Here is an 18,419-nt window from a genome sequence, read left to right on the forward strand (position 1 = left end):
TACATACTCCTCTCCATGTCTTAGGGTAAGGGAGAAAATGTGCTTCACTTTGGAATAAGAGCAAACTTTGCTGTACCCCACCAGGAACCCAAACCTGTATTCTTTATGAGAAGGGCTCCCTGTTGGGCACTTTAACCACTCAAAGTCAACTATCATTTACAGGTCTCTGAGGCAGTTTTCTTCCATCAGATGAAGACAAACAAAAGCCTTACTATCATTCATCCTCATTCTAAGTGATGTGGCTGCTAACGATTTTGAAGAAATATTAAAAAAAAGTGTCTCCTACCCCACTGATATTAAAGATTGACTGGAAGATGATAGTGTATACTAAGAACTGCCTGGAGTATGAGACAAATGCATACAATCATTCCACTACTCCAATGGAAGAAAGCATCTACTGACCTATTAAACACAGGTAAAACCATGTAGAGTAGGTTTCTAGGTAGCTTCACAAACCTATCCTGGGGGTCTAGTTGGGTTTTCTTTGTCTGCAGGGATCTCTTGATAGGGAAATGCAAGATGAAGACATAATTCCTGAAGCCGTTACTAGCACCCACTTTGAATAAAAACCTTCTAGAACTGCAGACAGTGATCTTAATGAGAGAAGCCTCACTATGTCTACATTGACTTGTTTGGGTGCCACTTAATGCCTTTCTTTGTCTATTTAAATTGTCTTTCAAAACCTTCCACAAGCTTTGTATTGGCAAGTGGAAAGACAAGGTCTTGATGTTAGTTGCACAGGCTCTTGGGTCATATTTTGTCACATTTTATGCTCTTTGCTTAACAATAAAGAATGTTTTTCTCAATAACAAGTTAACTAGAATCAGGACTAATTCAGACAGAAATAAAACTAGACTGATGTCTTATTCAGAGTCTGTTCTCTCCTTCCTCTCATCTGTAGGAAGGTAGGATAAGGCACAAGTACAGCAGAAAACATTTCTTTCCTGCTGACCTCTGACTCTTACAGGCAGTGTGCAGGTGGGAGAATTCATCACCTCTTTTCTCATCCCTACTTGTTAGTTCAGCGAAGGGAGACTCTGGGCATAACAGTATCCTTTTCCCCACTCAGATACAAAATGGTAGAAACCTTAATGTGAATGTATTAGTTTAATAGTGACTACAGAAGATGATACTTCAGCCTTCTGAGAGAGAATTGCTTTCTCAAAGGACCCTGTATGTTCCCTCTGTAGTTAACTAAGAGTTACAAGTGTTCTCAAAGGATGATTCATTGAATCATAGAATGGTTTGTGTTGGAAGAGACCTTTAAAGGCCATCTAGTTCCAGCCCCTCTGCCATGGGCAGGGACATCTTTCGCTAGATCAGATTTCTCAGAGCCCCATCCAACCTGGCTTTGAATGTTCCTACAGATGGGACATCTGTAACTTCTCAATTTTTTCTCAGGTTAGCACCACCCTCACAGTATATGACTTCTTTCTTATATCTAATGTAAATCTACAGTCTTTCAGTTTAAAGATGTTTCACTTTGTCCTGTGACTACATGGCACTGTACAAAGTTCTTCTCCAGACCTCTTGTAGGCTTTGTAATGGAAGGGGATATAAGCTCTGACCCTTGGAGTACTGATCTCTCCATACTGAACAAATCCAACTCCCTCAGCCTGCCTTCATAAGAGAGGGGCTCCAGCCCTTTGCTTATCTTTGTTGTCCTCCTTTGGACTTGGTCCAACTTAGTCCATGTCCTTCCTGTGTGGAGGATCCAGAGTTGGATGCAGCAATCTAGGCGGGCTCCCACTAGAGCAGAGTAGAGAGGCATAATAATCTCCTTTGGCCTGCTCTCCACACCACTTTGGATGCAGCCCAATTCATGGTTGGTTTTCTGGGCTGCCAGTGCACATTACTGGCTTGTGTTGTGCTTTTCATCAACCAGCATCCCCAAGCTTTTTTCTTCGGGGCTGCTCTCAATCTTTAATCAAAAATTGTGTACAATAGAGATGGGATGAACCCTCTAGAGGAACAATGTTCTCTACACTGTCTATTCAAATAACATAGATGATGACTGTCTCAGGCTAGAGGCTTCAATTTTGCAAGCTGGCAGTTAGGTGAGGTGAGCCCTATCTAAACTTAAAATTCCAACCACACAGTACCCAGAGTAGCACTTTAAATGATAAATATGGCTGAATTAAACTCATATGCCTATTGAAATACAATGGAGGAGGTCCATAAAGAAATTTTGGAATTACCTGCCTAGTGGAAGCTGACATAAATCGTCATCCAGTAATCAGATATTTACAGGCTGGTTTGTTCTCTTTATTATTTTTTTCCCCTGCAGAGGTGTCATTTACATGGATAGTCCAAAAACTGTAGTCCTATTTTTCCTGTTCAAATATGGTCTCTTCAATCCTTTAAATTTCTTTTGAGGAAGAACATTAGTGCTTTCTGATTATTAATGTAACTGTTGCTTTGACTAATGATTTAATTGTTTAAACAGTTCAAACATGTAAAGACTGCCTCTAAGCTAGACCTTATTTAATGAATGGCAAGAACAAGGTTGCTGAAATATATATTAGAGAATAAACTTCACTGTGGTGAGATCACCAATTCCCTTGTCCACCTCAGAGTCTAGCCATTTTTTTTCCATGGGGCAAATCCTGTCATCCAGACTCAAAATTTAATCCAGAGAAAAGACACAATAACAGCACTAAGAGTGACTTCTGGCAGAACTCTTCATAACCTGAAGCTGTTTTGCTTTCCTGGCAGTATCGTGTTCCATTTTGCTTGACATGATGATAAAGCTCAGCAAAAGGCAGCGCTGTCAATCCTGAGGAAAGCCGACCCACATCCCTGCCTGCCCACTCACAGAAGTGTGATGAGAAGGCTTCACTCATTACCTTTACCTCTCTTTTAAGAAGGATAGCAGCACAAGAGAGGTTTTTTTGAATGAAGCATTTGCGTTATCTCTGTGCTTTTAAGTCATATCTTCTGAAATCCCCTGCCCATTTCTTTTTGGGTGACATTGACCTCTTCTTCCACAAACCTCACCCTCTTTTATCTCACCTCCCTACCCATATTTCTTCTTCCCTGCATCAATCTCTTGCCACAGTGACAGTCTTCTCGTTTCCATTAATTGAACTTTGATAGTGTTGAAATAAAGAAAATATCACTGTGTTGGTGTATTGCTGTGCACTGCTTTGGATAAAAATACACTTTTCTTTCTGCTTTTTAATGCTTCTCTTATTTTAGTGCTCAGTGCTGTCATCTCTTTACTTGCTTCCTCCAACATGCATCTCAGCAGAAAGCAGGAAAGACAGTCAGCTTTTAGCTCAGGATGACCACTTAAATACATAGAAAGAATGAAAGCTTAGTTTCATAATATGGGAGCTATTTTGTTCTATTTCTCAGAATCAGCAGAGCTGAGAATTGCAAAGCAGATGCCATTCTTCTCCCTGACTTGCTGCAAGCTGCAGTCTGTTGGGCTTTTAAGTGACTCTGTGATTCCACATGAGTAGTTCATGATAAAGGAAGTGATTCAGTGCCCAAAAGTCCTATTATCAAGAATGTACAACCTGTTAGAGTAAGTGCCTGCTCCTGGATTAAGATAGTGAAGTTGTTAAAAAAACTCAAAGTATCCTGCCTATGCTGTAATTAAAAGCACAGGAGATAATGTGAGTGCATGCATTGCTTGGGCTGACAGCTGTAAAACAAACACTGTCTTCTGCTTTATTGCATGATTTATTTCATTTTTATCTGCTTAAGAAAATACTCATTAGGGATGAGCTGCACAAGAATGACTTTTGGACAGCTATGGGGCAAAATGAGCATACACAATGAAGGGTGACCTTTCAAAGGGGGATTATCTATAAATAGCAATGGTTATCCCTCACAGGCTTCTGGCATAAGCCTGCTGGGACTATGATGAAAAAGGAGACCCTTTCCACCAGTTTCTCCAACATGATTTTAGATTGGCACATGACACATTTTGGCCATGAATAGTTGAAGAGAATTTGCAAAGGGATCAAGCAAAAAGCCTTAGCAGCTGTCTGGCTGTTGATATTCCCCGGGGTTTAAAAATTAGCTCATGGCTTCCTTCTCTTTGCCCATGAACAATGGCACACACTTTACTAGAAAAGTATATTAAGATTTTATGTTTGAAATATGTCAGTTTGGGAGCTCATCTATTAAAAAATTAACTATAGCAGTTTTTAAAATTAGCCAAGCAGTATCAGCAGAGTTTATTCAAACACCAAAGGGCTTTAGGATCAGACTGCAGTTCTGAACTACTGTTTTAACTTCTGCTCTGCACCATGGTTCCATCAAATCCTTTATTTGGAATGAAGAAGGATTTCTTTGCTGGTAATTTACTATTTTTAAAATGGAAGAGGTTAGTGAATTTATCAGGAGAAGATAATGGACTATTATTTTTGCAATACATGTTCTTTGCTTATTTGCCATGTGATATTGTCATAAAACAGTATTTCAGAGATTCTATTTTTTAAGCTTTCATATGAAGGATAATCTGCAAAGGGCATAGAAGATAATAGTTTTAAATAGCCAGATGTGATCTGTGTCTGAACACTTGTGTGTTTGTTGCATTCTTGTGTTTTAAGGTGTGTCCTGTGTGCAGCCAGACACCACCAGCAGCCCTTCCACAAAAGGCAGGACTGCACTGTGTTCCTAACTCCTGTGGCCTCATGAATTTAGGATAATTATTCTGATAGAAACAAAGCCAAAGCTGCTTGATTACTGTTAGATGCATATTGAAAGATTACTGTGTTTATCATCACTACCATATTAATGAGTATTAATGACCAAGATCTATACAAAAGATTGAGCCCATGCACTACATAATGTTGGTAAACATAGTAAGAGACAGTCTTTGGTGGAAGGCATTTACAACCTAAATAGACAAGCAGGCAAGAGATGTTTATTATTTACTCTTCACAGATGGTGACCAAGATAAACTGACATGATGTGCCTAGGGATACAGGCAAATGTGAGGGGGCAGGAAGGGAGCAAGCCAGTGCTGAAGCTGGTTTACTGGTTTGCCCTGACTGTGACCACTCTTCCTTGTTGCACTCACTGCAAACTGAATAGCTGATGGGCTTCTCCCTCTGCTTGCAGACAGGTGGTGCATGAGAAGCAGCTTCCTCCCCAGCTCCTCCAGGCACAGTTTGGCCCTCATAGTTGACTTCTGCCAAGTGGTGCAAGGTTCCTATATACCCAGGAAGTATTTGTAAATGGTTGGCTTCACAAAGGAGATTTTTTGATTCTATCTTCCAGATGTTGTTTTAATGCACATTTGACAGTTGATTCTCTGCTTTAGCATCGTGATCTGGAAACTGTTCACTTTGGAGGTTTACAGCTCTTGGGTTTAACAGCAGTGCTTCATTCAAACCTTTCTGCAGTCCAGGATTCCTCCCTGAATTTATCATGAGGAAATGTTACCTTTAAAAAAATTAGGATTCTTACAGATGGGTTAGTGAAAAGCATTATATAATACCATGATGGCACTAGAAACAGACTCTGTGACCCAGAAGATAGCTTCCAATCCTGTGTTACTGCTGACTATGATACAATGACTTATTTTCAGCACAACACCACTGAGCATTGCAAGTTCTTTTTGACATGAAAATCCCCTGAATGATGACAGGGAGCGGATCACTCTTTTGCCATTGCTACAATGTATTTATACTCAGATACAACTGCAGTTCAGGGTCAGTGTTCTTTTTTGACCTCTCCTACAATTACAAGGACAGGTATAGAAAATAATTCTTGTCCTGAACTGCCAGTACAATAGGAAATATTAGCAGATACTAGCTGACAATTTACATCTCCTGGTTGCCCTTCCAGCATAAAATTGAGGGTGGGTTTATCATGCAGTTATGTTGTTGCTCCACTGTAAGTGGCAGGTTAGTTTTCAGATGTGACTTATAATGTGAATCCTGTTTCCATGTAAAAGTGCTTCCACATTACTGCATGAAATTTGAATGTGTTGAAATAATGGTAATGCAGTGGTGGTGGTGGCTGGGAGGCAGGGATTATATGAAAGCTTTCAGGATGCTCCTAGCAGTGTGCTGCATTACCCAAGGGATTTTTATGGGCACAGAGGCACAAAGTAACCCCTCTAATCGCTTTCTCACTGGCTTACAGACTCTGAAGAAGCTTAATAATTACAGGGGAATGCAGTCAAAGTGTTTTTAAGGACATATGTGCAGAGGCTTATTTTAGTCATTTCCTAACAGCAAATGCACTGGCGGATTCTCAAGGAGAAATCTGGGCACAAATTTTCCCTTCTCTCAACCCCCCCAACAAAAAGATGATTTACGTTTGTATCAAAAAGAGGCTTAACCAGTGTGGAGCTGAAAGAATATTTCCCAGGCTGTAGGATTATGTTTTTTCCACAGCCTCTCCTCACCCTCTCCCTCTGGTGAAATACAAAGCATATCCCTGTTATGCTGAGCCTCCCAGATGCGGCTTTTTTTTCTTTTTTTTTTTTTTTTTTTTTTTTTTTCTTTTTTTTTCTATTCCAATGAAAAGGCCAACAGAAAGCCTGCACGTTCCCTTTAAAATATTATCCTATCCTTCTGGACTATTTCACCCTCTCTGAAACCCACTGGTTCAGCTGATGGTGACTCTGCTGCTTATGTATCACATTCCGTAAGTACGTCCCTAACTGTGTACTATATATATGCATAAGAAGGAGGTGTCCAGGAACAGTTTCTATGCTAAGCTCTTAGTTTCACAACTGTGTCATTTGGTGGAGGAATCTGTAGCTGAAAGAGAAAGATACTCCTCTCACCCCAGAGAGTTTTTGTGATTTTTTTTTCTTTTTTTTTCCTCTGAGAATCTTTCCTAATTCAAAAATTATGACATGGATTATTCCTCATTCTCCTTCAGTTACAACATCCTCTGGGCACAAAAACCCAACAGTAGCTTGAAAAATTTTTTGAGCATTAATGGTAGAAGAAGATAGGAAATGTATACTTGTTTTATGGTGCATGCTTATGCAGAGCTTTGTATCACACTGTGCTTGGAATCTAAACTGCAATAAAAATGAAACAAGTTATGTCTTATTACTGCATTACTAACTAAAAATGACCTGTTTTCTCATCTTTGTAGCAAGATGAAAGTTAGTCCATGGACTTGCTATTTCTGTAAGACAGTTCCAGGGCCTGTAAATTAATATAAAAATATATGAGGTAAGAATTAGCCTCATTGGTCTTGAATTCTTTTTTTTAAGTTGCATTATTCTGCCTGCACCTTAATAAAGTCTTGATCCTTTTCTGTTAGGGGTGTTAGGAACAGATTGCTCCTGTTAGGATTGCAAATTGACTGTAGTTTGAACCCTTAGCATTTGCTATGCTTGATCCAGTTTAATGTATATGAAATTTTGAGGTGAAACAATGTAAACTAATCCATGATCTGCTTTTCCTTTTTGGATATTAAAACCTTGTGGCACTTTCTGAAGAGAGGGTGTTTGATGAAATGACATGAACCTGATTTTTCTTTCCTATGGCTTCAAACTTTTTTTTTTTCCCCTAGGGAAACTAATTCTAGTTTCACATACAGCTTTCCCACCAAAGGCAAGGCTGGCTGGTTCAAGTGGTCTAATCATTTTAGATCTGAGCTGACTCAGCAAATCTCTATTTTCAAGGTTGGAATCTAGATACCAAGATGGAGCAATGAGCACATATGTTCCAGCACATGCACAGTCCCTTGCTGACTCCTCATGGAGTCATGCTACTGACCCACTAGCACCCTGTCCTGCTGCTTTCTCTTGCTTTTCACAAGGCATGCCAGGGACCTCAACAGCAACAGGAGAGAGCTTCACCCTACAAATGGGAAGGTCTCCTTCCCTAGGTGGTTGCTGCACATCCATCCCTCAAAGACAGTTTTAAGGTTGTCTGAATCTTCACACATCCACAACATCTTCAAAATTTTTTTATGGATGGCACAAAATAACCTCACAGTATTTGAGATGGGCAGGTCTGTGCCAGTCAAATTAACACATCCCAGCTATTTATTTGTCTAAAGATTATTTATAACACCACCAGTACCCTGTACATTTTTATGAATGCCAGCTCTTTAGCTCTCATACCCAATGCATTTGGTATAAGTAATAAAACTTACTTAATTGCCACAATGAAGGAAATTTTCTGTGCTTTAATTTTTATAAAATAAAGTAATGGCTTAACAGAAAAGTACTTGGAAACAGTGACAAACCTTATTATGAATGCCAGCAATCGGTGACTATGGTGGGTTGTAGATCACTTCTTAGTTTTTATCACTATTATCTTCAGCACTATTATCTCCAGTTTTTCCACTGGGGAGTATATGTTTCCTTCTAATCAATTAGTGGTGAGAAAAAAACCCCTGGTTAATGAGAAAAAATTACTTCAGATAAAGGAAAGGAGTACTTTCCCAGAACCTGCACAAAGCTCAAGCACACTAGGCAATTATTAGGAGTACATTACAAGCCAGGCAAGGCATACTTGCAAAGCATTAATAGTTACACACACTGAGCCAGTGACGCTTTCATTGTAAATGTACTCCATGTTCTGGCACATCGTTGCACCACAAATCTCTGAGGACCATTATATTATGACAGAATTCCCTTGAGATGTATTCAGTGATATCTTGGTTATAAAGAACTTTAGAAAAAGATAGAAATATCATGGTCAGGCCAGCATTTACATATATTGCCAATTTACCATTTATAGGCTCACTAATCTTGGGTTTGATTTGTTACACAGCTGGTTGTTGGTTTATAAAATATTAATAGGAGAAGAAATATTTATTTGTCATAGTAATGCTGGAAAGCAACAAGACATCAAGAAAAAAATGGAATCTAAATCTGAAGACAGGGAAACTTCTTTAGCTCCATCTTTTAGCAGGAAGAATTGAGAAAAATCTGTTAGAAAGAATTGAAAGTGAAGGACTTTTGAGGAATCAAGTTACTCAGCCAGTAATGCCTGGTTTAGAGACTCTTCTGAAGACAGCACTTTATAGTGAAATTTAGTGTGTGTATGGAAACAGACAAGCAGCTACTAAAAAGGGGCCCACAGCAACATTTCAGTTATCTATTTGGCATATTGAGATATACAGATGTAACAAAGCAGCCTATACAAAACACTTCCAAATGAGCTGGAATGGTAAATATACATACAGTCAGGAGTCAATGCTAAATACACACTGAAGTTGGGAGAACTATAGAGAAACCACACTGTATTACATGAAATATGTCAGTTTGGATTTCTTTCTATCAAGTGAACACCCACAATGGGAAAACAAACAAACAAACTAACAACAAAAAAACCTAACCAACCAACCAACCAACCAACCAAAAAGCATTCCTCTCTTGGACTTCTGTTTTATATCCTGGGCCAAGCTGCCTCCAGTGGAAGGGGCAAGGGTGACAACACCTATGGGGGAGCCTGATGACTCCACTGCAGAACATTTGGCCATACCACACCTATGGCTTATTGCCTTTTCTTGGGAGGCAAATATTAATCAGAATAGTGGTTACACGGACTACTGACCTGGCAGATGTCTGTACACTGCATTTATACAGATATTCCCAGAAAGGAGCTGAGATTCCTTTTGCATGGATTTCCTTTGCAAGGCAAGGCCAAAAGCAGGAAGACATCTTCCGATTCTTCCCTCTTTTTCTCCAATCTTATCTCAAAGACCTGATTTCTCACAAGGTCACATGGACATGAGGAGTCTCTAGCAGGACGGAGGTCCAGGTCTGCACACAGAGGGGCCTGTCTATGCATCAATCATGAGAAAAATTGGCTCAAGTAGGGGCTGAGGTGCCTGCATCCAGACAAAGGGTTGAGTGCACTAATATTCCTTAATTGCAAGTATTGGACAGTGTTTTACTCACTGGAGCTCCGGATCAGAATAATTAGTGAATTAAAATGGATTTTCTGCTAGGCAAAACATTGCTGAGGCTGGTTTCAGAAATTTGGGTTTTTTTTCTCCTTCTTAATAAAAAAAAAAAAGCCCTGAAACCAAAAACCAAAAACTCCCTCCAAGACAGCTGTCTTGTGAGGGATCTGTATTCAATATTAGAAAGCTGCACAGCTGTGGAGTCTGGATGCTATCATAAAAAATTGAATAGCAGAGACATGGTATTGCTGGAATATGACCCACTTTGTAAGTGTGCTGGGTGCTTGGAATGTGCATATCACACAATAAATGTGCTGTTCTTGTCTTCAAAGCAAGAGCACCAATAGGCCTGTGGAGCTGATATAATGAGATTCAGACTGCCTTCAACAGCTGACATATTCAGTTCAGCAAATGGACATTTCAAATGTAAATATTTATATAGGCCAAGGGCTCTTTGTTGCTTGCTATTTTGACATTTTCAAATCCCTCAGCTTTACTTTTGTTACAAAGATGGTCTATTTGCTGATGAGAAGAACAAAGGTCAGTGTCTAGTTATGCAGAAATGGTGTTATTATCACAGCAAAATACCACTTCTCCCAATCCACAAAGCTTTGACTCCGTATGCTTCAGTGTGATAACCTGTACATTAATAGAAATAATGCAGATTGTTATGAGGAAGTACGATACTAAGATAATGAAACAACTAATTTGTGGTCATTATTTGATAAAATTAATGGTTCATCAGGAAGAAATGTTACCTGCATTTGACTTCCACTACAGAAACTTTCCCCGGCTGTTCTTAATAGCCACTTGTAGCATTTTGCTGGACTGCTATTTACCCTCAATACCATTGCTACTGCAATTCTTCACTAATTTAACAGTGGGCTAACTTTTTGATTTTCTCCCAATTTAGAGACTTAGGAGATGCTTAGGAAACTTATATTTTAGCTAAAATTATTGCTATTATTTAATCTCTAAAGCTTTAAAATTAATAATAGAGTCTGAATGTTACCTATATGGGCAATTGTCTTCCTCTCTATAGCTAGGTATGACTGCCACTGTTTTTTTTCCCTTTTCTGTCTCCTCATACCGTCCCTACTCTTTCTCCTTGCTATGCTTTCTGCTTTTCTTTCTTTCTCTTCCAGTTTTTGGGTACCCTGCTGCCCCCAAACAATGTGTCTCTGTCTCCTTGCAATCAGTTTACCCTCTTCCGCCACTTTCCTGGGCTGTTGCTAGCTCTTTCTCAGTCTGGTTTTACCAATTCAGCTCCTCAAGTAAAGTTTCTTAATTTGGGCTTCTCCCCACTCACAGCACTTAGTCTGGTTATTCTTATTGCCATTTCATTGCAACAGTGGGAACTGTTGAATTATATGTAACTGCTTCTTGGAAACTTGAAAGAAAGATTGAATGTTTACCAAACCCCTCTTTGGCAGATAGCCAAATTTAAATTCATATTTTTGGATTTCTTCCATAAATTGTTTTCTATAAAAATAGAATACCAATCCTTTTTCTGAAGAACATAAACATCTGGAGAATAAATTCTTCCAAGATGATCAAAGAACATATAGGGTGTTACAGCCTTGCTGCTACATGCCCAGATGAGATAGTCAGGTTCTGAGGATATTTATTTTTCTCCATTTTAAATATTTAGGTCTTGAGCACTGTTGGCTACTTATTGCTGCTTTTGATAAGGGATGTGTTGAGGCATCATTATTCATATTTGGTTGCATTCACTACCTAATTCAGAAATTAGGAGTTAAGCTTTCAGCAGGAGTCTAATTATGATTCATATCTGGAGCTGTATTTGACTTTCAAACCAAAGTAGGGTGAAACTCTTTCCTGTAATATTCCTTCCTCCAGTCTCCAATTCTTTCCTCCAATCTCCACAGACCTCTGATTATTTCCTTTGCTCGTCACCAATTTCTCATTCCTGGCAGAAGAGTCTCCAGGCTTTCTTATTTAAAAAAAAAAAAAAAAACAAAAAAACACTTTGGAACATTCTTTTCTTAAGCAAAAACTGAACTACATTAATTGCCACGGAAAGGAATTTTCAAAGATATAGCTGTAGAATCAGGCTGCTATGAAAGTATGTGTGAAGTCAGGAACACATAGATGTCCTAGAAACAGCTGACATTTTTGGACTGTGAACACATGTACTGTAGGGTAAAGCGTGTAATACAGAACTCTGGTGTAATTGCAGAATTCCAGCTAACCTCTCAAAACAGGAAGCTGTAGATAAACAGCATCAATTCTCCTCTAGTCCCTTCAGTTCTCCTCAGTTTTCAGATATGAAAATTTTGTCTTATCATTTAGACCATGACTAAAAAATTCCTTTTTTTTAATGGAGGTAATTGATTTTCCACATGGAGCTAATTAATTATTAGGTTAATATCTTACAATCCTCTCAGGTCACTACTTGTGTGTGTCCTCTGATGAGAATGGATTGGGAGAGATGTGCTGGTGTGTTTGTGAAAGTAGATCTCTGACCGTTAGGTGCATCATGGTTCAGTTTAATGAAAATTTCACTTCCCCACCCTCCCTTACCAAAGATAAAGTAAGCTTTGACAACATTTGTCTCATCAGACAAAAGAGTTCCTTAAAATGTTCTTTCCAGGTCATGAGAAACTTATGGAGAAACTTCATTTTTCATGTGTGCTTTCCTATATTTCCCCATATGTATACAAATGTACATTCTAGCTTGCTAGGTGTCCTAAAAGAAATGTTCAGTAACAATTTTACTCAGTTAGAGTGCTCAATTAGAGCAAAATCTTGACTTTGTAATGACTTCACCATCCTTTACCACTTTCTGAGCTAACCACATTCACAAAGTTCAGAAGCTGATAATTTTTTTGTCATGTTCTAAACTTGTCCTAAACTATTAGCACAAAGATCTTGAGTTCTTCTCCTGGGCTCACTAATGTACCATTGGAATCCTTTTTGGCACCACCAAGTTCAAGTGTCTTTTGGAATATTTGGCTTAAGGAGCACTCTGCTCTCAAATATTTTGTAGTTTATTCCCAGTATCATATTGTCATATGTTTTACCAGTGATTTTTTTCCCCTTTGAGTTAGTGCACTAACTGCGTCACTCAGCTCAGACGAGACACAGCTGGAGTGTTGGATCCCACATCAACAGGCACATTGAAATAGTGGCCTGAGTTCAGTGAGGAGTCACAAAGGTGATGGTGGGATTGGAGCATCTTTCATGAGAGGAAAGGCTGAGAGAGTCAGGACAGCTCTGCCTGGAGAAGACAAAGCTCAGTGGGATCTTGTGAATGGGTGTTATATACCTGAAGGACAGGAATAAAGAAGATGGGATGAGGCTCTTCTCAGTGGTGCCCAATGACTGGAAGAGAGACAGTGGGCACAAAACATTTAAAATAAGAAAACACTTTTTTACTATAAGGGTGATTGAACAGCAGGACCAGTTTGCCCAGACAGGTTGTAGGGCTCCATCCTTGAGGATCTTCAAGGCCTCAATGGACACAGACCCAAGGAACCTATCGTGATTCACTTTGCTTTGAGCAGAGGCTGGAATTAGGTGATCCCCAGATGCCCCTGCCAAACTCAACCATTCTGTGGTTCTGAGATTCTCCCTCACACTCCTATAAGATTTTTTTTTTTTTTTCCTCATTTTGCAGGCTTTGATGGTCTACTTTTTCATTGCATGGTGGTATGATTTATTTTGTCATAGGTCACATCCTGAGAAAAGTTTGCTGTGATTTTATTTCTTTCACATCTGTTTATGGTCTTAAATAATTCTTAAATTCTTTTTAATAAAGCTTTCTGGTGTTGTTGTTGTGGGGTTTTTTTTTGTTTGTTTTTATTTTTTTACTGAATGTAATTAATTATTCTAGAACTACTTGCTCAGTGTAATTTTCTGACTTCTTGATATTTCCTTTTGCTTGTATGCATTGCCTGGCTAGGTTTTATGGTATGCTGTGCTTGGACATTTGTATACATAGAGATATCAAAACTTTACTCTGTCTTAAGTCCTGCGGTCCCACAAGAGTTTCCAAACAAACTCTTCACAAAGGACTTTCTGTACATTTGGATATGAGAAAACAGTATTACTATTACTACCTAAATAAACCACACCCCTGTATCTGTACTAGCATTCATTCATATGGGGAAGCCAGAGATTTATCTTACTCTCCCTCAGTTTATCTCCTCAGCAGTTTCATTGTCCTCTAGACTGTCACCCATCTCTGCCTTTCAGTACCAGGGAAGCCCTTCTCAGAATACTTTAATTTAGTCAGTGCTATCGATCACATACAAAGTAATTTCCACAATGTAGTCCTTCAGAAATGGGATTGAAAACTAGGTTTGGCTCATTCTTGCGGAAACGTGTTTCACAAAGATGAACAGCATAACAATATTTAATTTTCTGACCCTCCTCTCTCCCCCACTTTTTTTTTTTTTTTTTTTTTTTTTTTTTTTTTTTTTTTTTTTTTTTTTTTTTTTTTTTTTTTTTGGGAGGGTGTTGGTTGGGAAGGGATTGGAGGGAAGTGGATATATATGTACTGCCTGTCTTTTTTGTGCTACAGATGCTTCTGAAAATGCAGGGTTTATTTCATTTTCTTCCTTAATATAAGCTGACAGCTGAGCAAAATGAAGAGGAAGAGCCCTTCTGAGCCGTGGCAGCTGATAATTACTTTACTCTGCACAAGGCTCTCCATAACCCCAGTGTTGTGAGAAGTGTGCTTGATTACAGTATGTAAGCCCAGCTCGGTGTGAGTTCTGCTTCATTAGGAAAACAGAGCTGCAGTGCTTTTGCTGATCTTATTTCCATCTCCATTTTCGCCCTTCCGTGTAAAGTTAAACTATCTTTATGCTCAAGTAGCTGCCAGTCTTTTGTCCTTAGTGAACTTTAGAGGTAAATGCATGGAGCCAAACAATTGGTAACTTGTGAAAGTAGGTAGGATGAGGATGAAAGTAGGTAGGATAACCTGGAGGGCCAGTAGATTCTCTCCAGAAAAGAAAAAAAATAATGTTGTGATAGGATTTCTCTGGGGAGATAATAGTGCTTATCATTTGAGTGGGTTTGTTTGTTCAATCCCTGGAGAAAAGAATCCCAACCGAACAAACAACTAATGTCTATCCCACAGAGACAGGAAGGAGGTGTGATCTCCTGGAACAGGCAGTGACTGAGTACAATGATGATGACCAGAGGCCTTTTAATTTAGAAAAATGGGTAGGTACATTGTGGCTCAACAGCCTGGCTCCAGATAGGTGCAGAGAGAACCACGGCACTCCAAACTACTCTATTAAAGTAAACAGGGATTTGGGGCATGAAGGAGACTTAGCTGAAGGGATTGTTTACATGCTATTTACCAGGATACATGTTTTCTTCTGTCAGTGACCAAACATTTAAATTATAATTGTGTGGATTTCTGATTTGTCAGCATTTCAGAGCACTTATAATGACATTTGACAGGTATCTCTTCTCAGCACTGGCACTGTTCTTTAGTGAGGTATTGAAAACCATTATAGTCACAGACAAAGACCCTCAAACTAATTAAAGTTAGAAAGTGGTATGTTTATTCACTGGTGGGTGGCACAGGAGTCATCTCTGAAAGGCATGGCCACCCTGAACCTCTTTGCTCTCTATTTATTTTCCAAGATGTTACATACAATACATATGCATAACCCCAGCACCTCCCATCCCCACTCTCTATTAAAATGAGGCTATCAGTCCTTCACGCGTGCGCAATTCTTCTCTTGAATTGGGTCGGTGGTCTCAAATTGGGTCGGTGGTCTCAAAGGATGAAGTCAGGAGAGTCTTCATCAGGTCTCTGTGACCCTCTGGCACGATCCAAGGTCTCCTGCTTCATGATTGATTGATACCAAGTCCAGGTGCTGGCCATTGTTCTTAGTGGTTTCAATCTGTTCTTATGACGGTTCACTTACTCCACTTTTTCTATAAACAAGCTCATAATATAATAGTTAGCTCTAGCTTGGGCATCTAATAATCATTAACCTACCATTTACTAATCTAACTTACATCTTGATCAATATAAATTTCTTCAAACCCTTAGCTAAAATCTTAACTCTTTAAAATCGTGTTTCATTAGTACTTCACAGTGAGCATGCAGCCCTGTGAGCAAAGTAGAGAATTCATCTTGGACAGGAAAATTATTCATGCAGTTTTAGAACTAACTGCAGGTTTGGAATTATTTATTCTTTCATGGACTCAATGTCCAATCCTTGATGAGTTTGTGAGTGTAACTCCATTGGCATCAAAGGGATAATTAGGATGTATGTACACCTTGTGATAGAGCAAGGAGATCCATGAGCTAGAACAGTCTGGGACTAGCTCACACTTACAGTGCAGTCAGCAGCAGCTGCCTTGGGATGGAAGGCAGATAATATCCTCCTGAGATCATCTCACTTCCAGCAAATTCAAACACAGATGGCAAGTGAGGGTGGGAAGTAGGAGGAGTGAGTATCTCCCTTCAGGTAATGTTGCTCTCATGCTCAGTCATAAGACAACTTGCTGCCATTTTTTGGTGGCTGTGGAGTCCTCATGGGGTCAGGGCAGGGTACCACCATGGCTGTTGCAGATCCAGCTTGGCTGGCGTGCTACTACTAGTGTAGAAACTCCATTATCTTTTCAGATCTCGGCAGATCTCATGCCTATGTTACACAGCCTATGCAGCAAACTAGTTGATCTGGTTTCCTTAGCCATGTGTGTCATCAGCTGATATTCTAAATGCTGCAGTTCACTTTACAGTGATTTTCTGGATGGTTTTAAAATTTGTAGGTATGAAAATCTGAGCCTAATTATTTCCTCATTTATATCACTAACTTTAAAAACCTCCTAACGCCTATCTGTACAAAAGTAAAAAAGACTGATCTGAATACCACAAAGCACGGACTATATATATGACCATTTATTCCACTCTTAAGTCTTCCTTATAGTAATGGGTCTGCTGTGCATTTGGTTAGTACTGTGCTGCAGCATATTAGGCATGACAGAAATTATGAAAGGGGCCTGACAGTTATAAGAGAGTAACAGTTATTACTCTGCCAGCTACCCATGTTTCTTCTGGTTACCTGCACTTTTATGGAGCAATGCTAGTCCTCCCAACCCAGTGCATTTCCCATGGCTGTATACTCAGTAGCTTCCTCTTTTTTTGATGAAGAAGATTCACCACATCAAACCTGTTCATAAAGCCACTCTGAACTTCATAATTCTGCTTAAATGAAGTCACTAGGGAAGGAAAGAATGGTCCATGCTATTACAACAGAGTGAGGCAATTATTACCAGAAATTAGGTAAAACAAACAAAAATCTCTCATAAGAAATAAATATCTAACCTACTTTTTCACATTGCACAGAGAAAAGTGAGTTTTATTTCCACCAGTGGCTGAGGTTTAAAACAAGATCTTTCCTATTATGCTGCTCATGACCTCCTTAGATCTTGTCTCAGTCATAGTACATGGAATGGGGTATTACAGTGTTGGCTCCCAAGGGACGCTTGAGTCTTAGTTACCTTTTAAATTAACTAAACCTTTTGGAAAGATTAAACCATTCCTATGCTATTGTATTTCATCTAGTAATTTTATTGTTTTAATTAGCATTTTATGTTTTACTACCTTTGATCAACATTTTCCCTGGATCACAACAATTATGAAGACAGTTAACCACAACAAATTCTTCTCCCCTTTCTTGCCTTAGTACAGTCCCTGGCCATGTTGTGAGCAGCACACATGTGGCTCCCAATGTGATGCCTTCTGCCTTATAGTCAAATGTACTATTTTCCTAGTACTAAAGATATTTATAATGTAGGGGCTGCTAAAGATGTCTCAATCAAATCCTTGAAATATTTTAATCTCTTTCAATACAGTAAACGTAGTGCCGTCCTTGATTGCATAATATATTTTATTGGCCCCATGCTCTGATTCTTAGGCAAGATTCACTGCTTTGAATCAAGATCAAGCAGGGAAGACATATAGGCCCAACTAGTTTTGTAAGGCTATTCTGAGGCTTTTCTGAAGTGGTACCAAAGCCTCCCTGCTGCATTTATTCCTATAGAAATCTGAGTTTGTCCTGCAGCACAGTCTGTTTTCACTCTTCCCTTCCAACCTGTTATGCTATAGTTATATTGCATCTCAGGATGAGCATGCCTCCAGCAGAGCAAACTCCTGCTCCTCGCCTGCATCCTCTTTCCCCTTGGACACACCACCCTCCACAGTGGGCTACATTTATCCAAGACTCATTTCTAGGAGGGCATTTTCATAGAAATCAGATGTTCCCTTTTTTTTGCTTTTTTAAAAATCCCTTTTTGAAGCCAGGGTTCAACAGCAAGACACTCGTACAACTGCAAATCAGCTTCGGTAGATGCGTTTCTATATCCTCTTGGGATGCCTTGTGGAAGGAATTATCAAGCTGTGAGAGGAAACTTTCTAAGAGCTTTGTGTCTCTCTGCTTCCAGCTGATAATACTGTGGGGGCACTAAACTTGGCACCTTAGGATTATTTTCCTAGTTTAGGAATGAGTTAAAATTTGATGTGCAATTAAAGCATCTGATAATTCAGCACTGACCTTCATTTGATAGGTAAAGCATTAACA

This window comes from Hirundo rustica, chromosome 4 (genome assembly GCF_015227805.2).
Source record: "Hirundo rustica isolate bHirRus1 chromosome 4, bHirRus1.pri.v3, whole genome shotgun sequence".
NCBI lineage: Eukaryota > Metazoa > Chordata > Aves > Passeriformes > Hirundinidae > Hirundo > Hirundo rustica.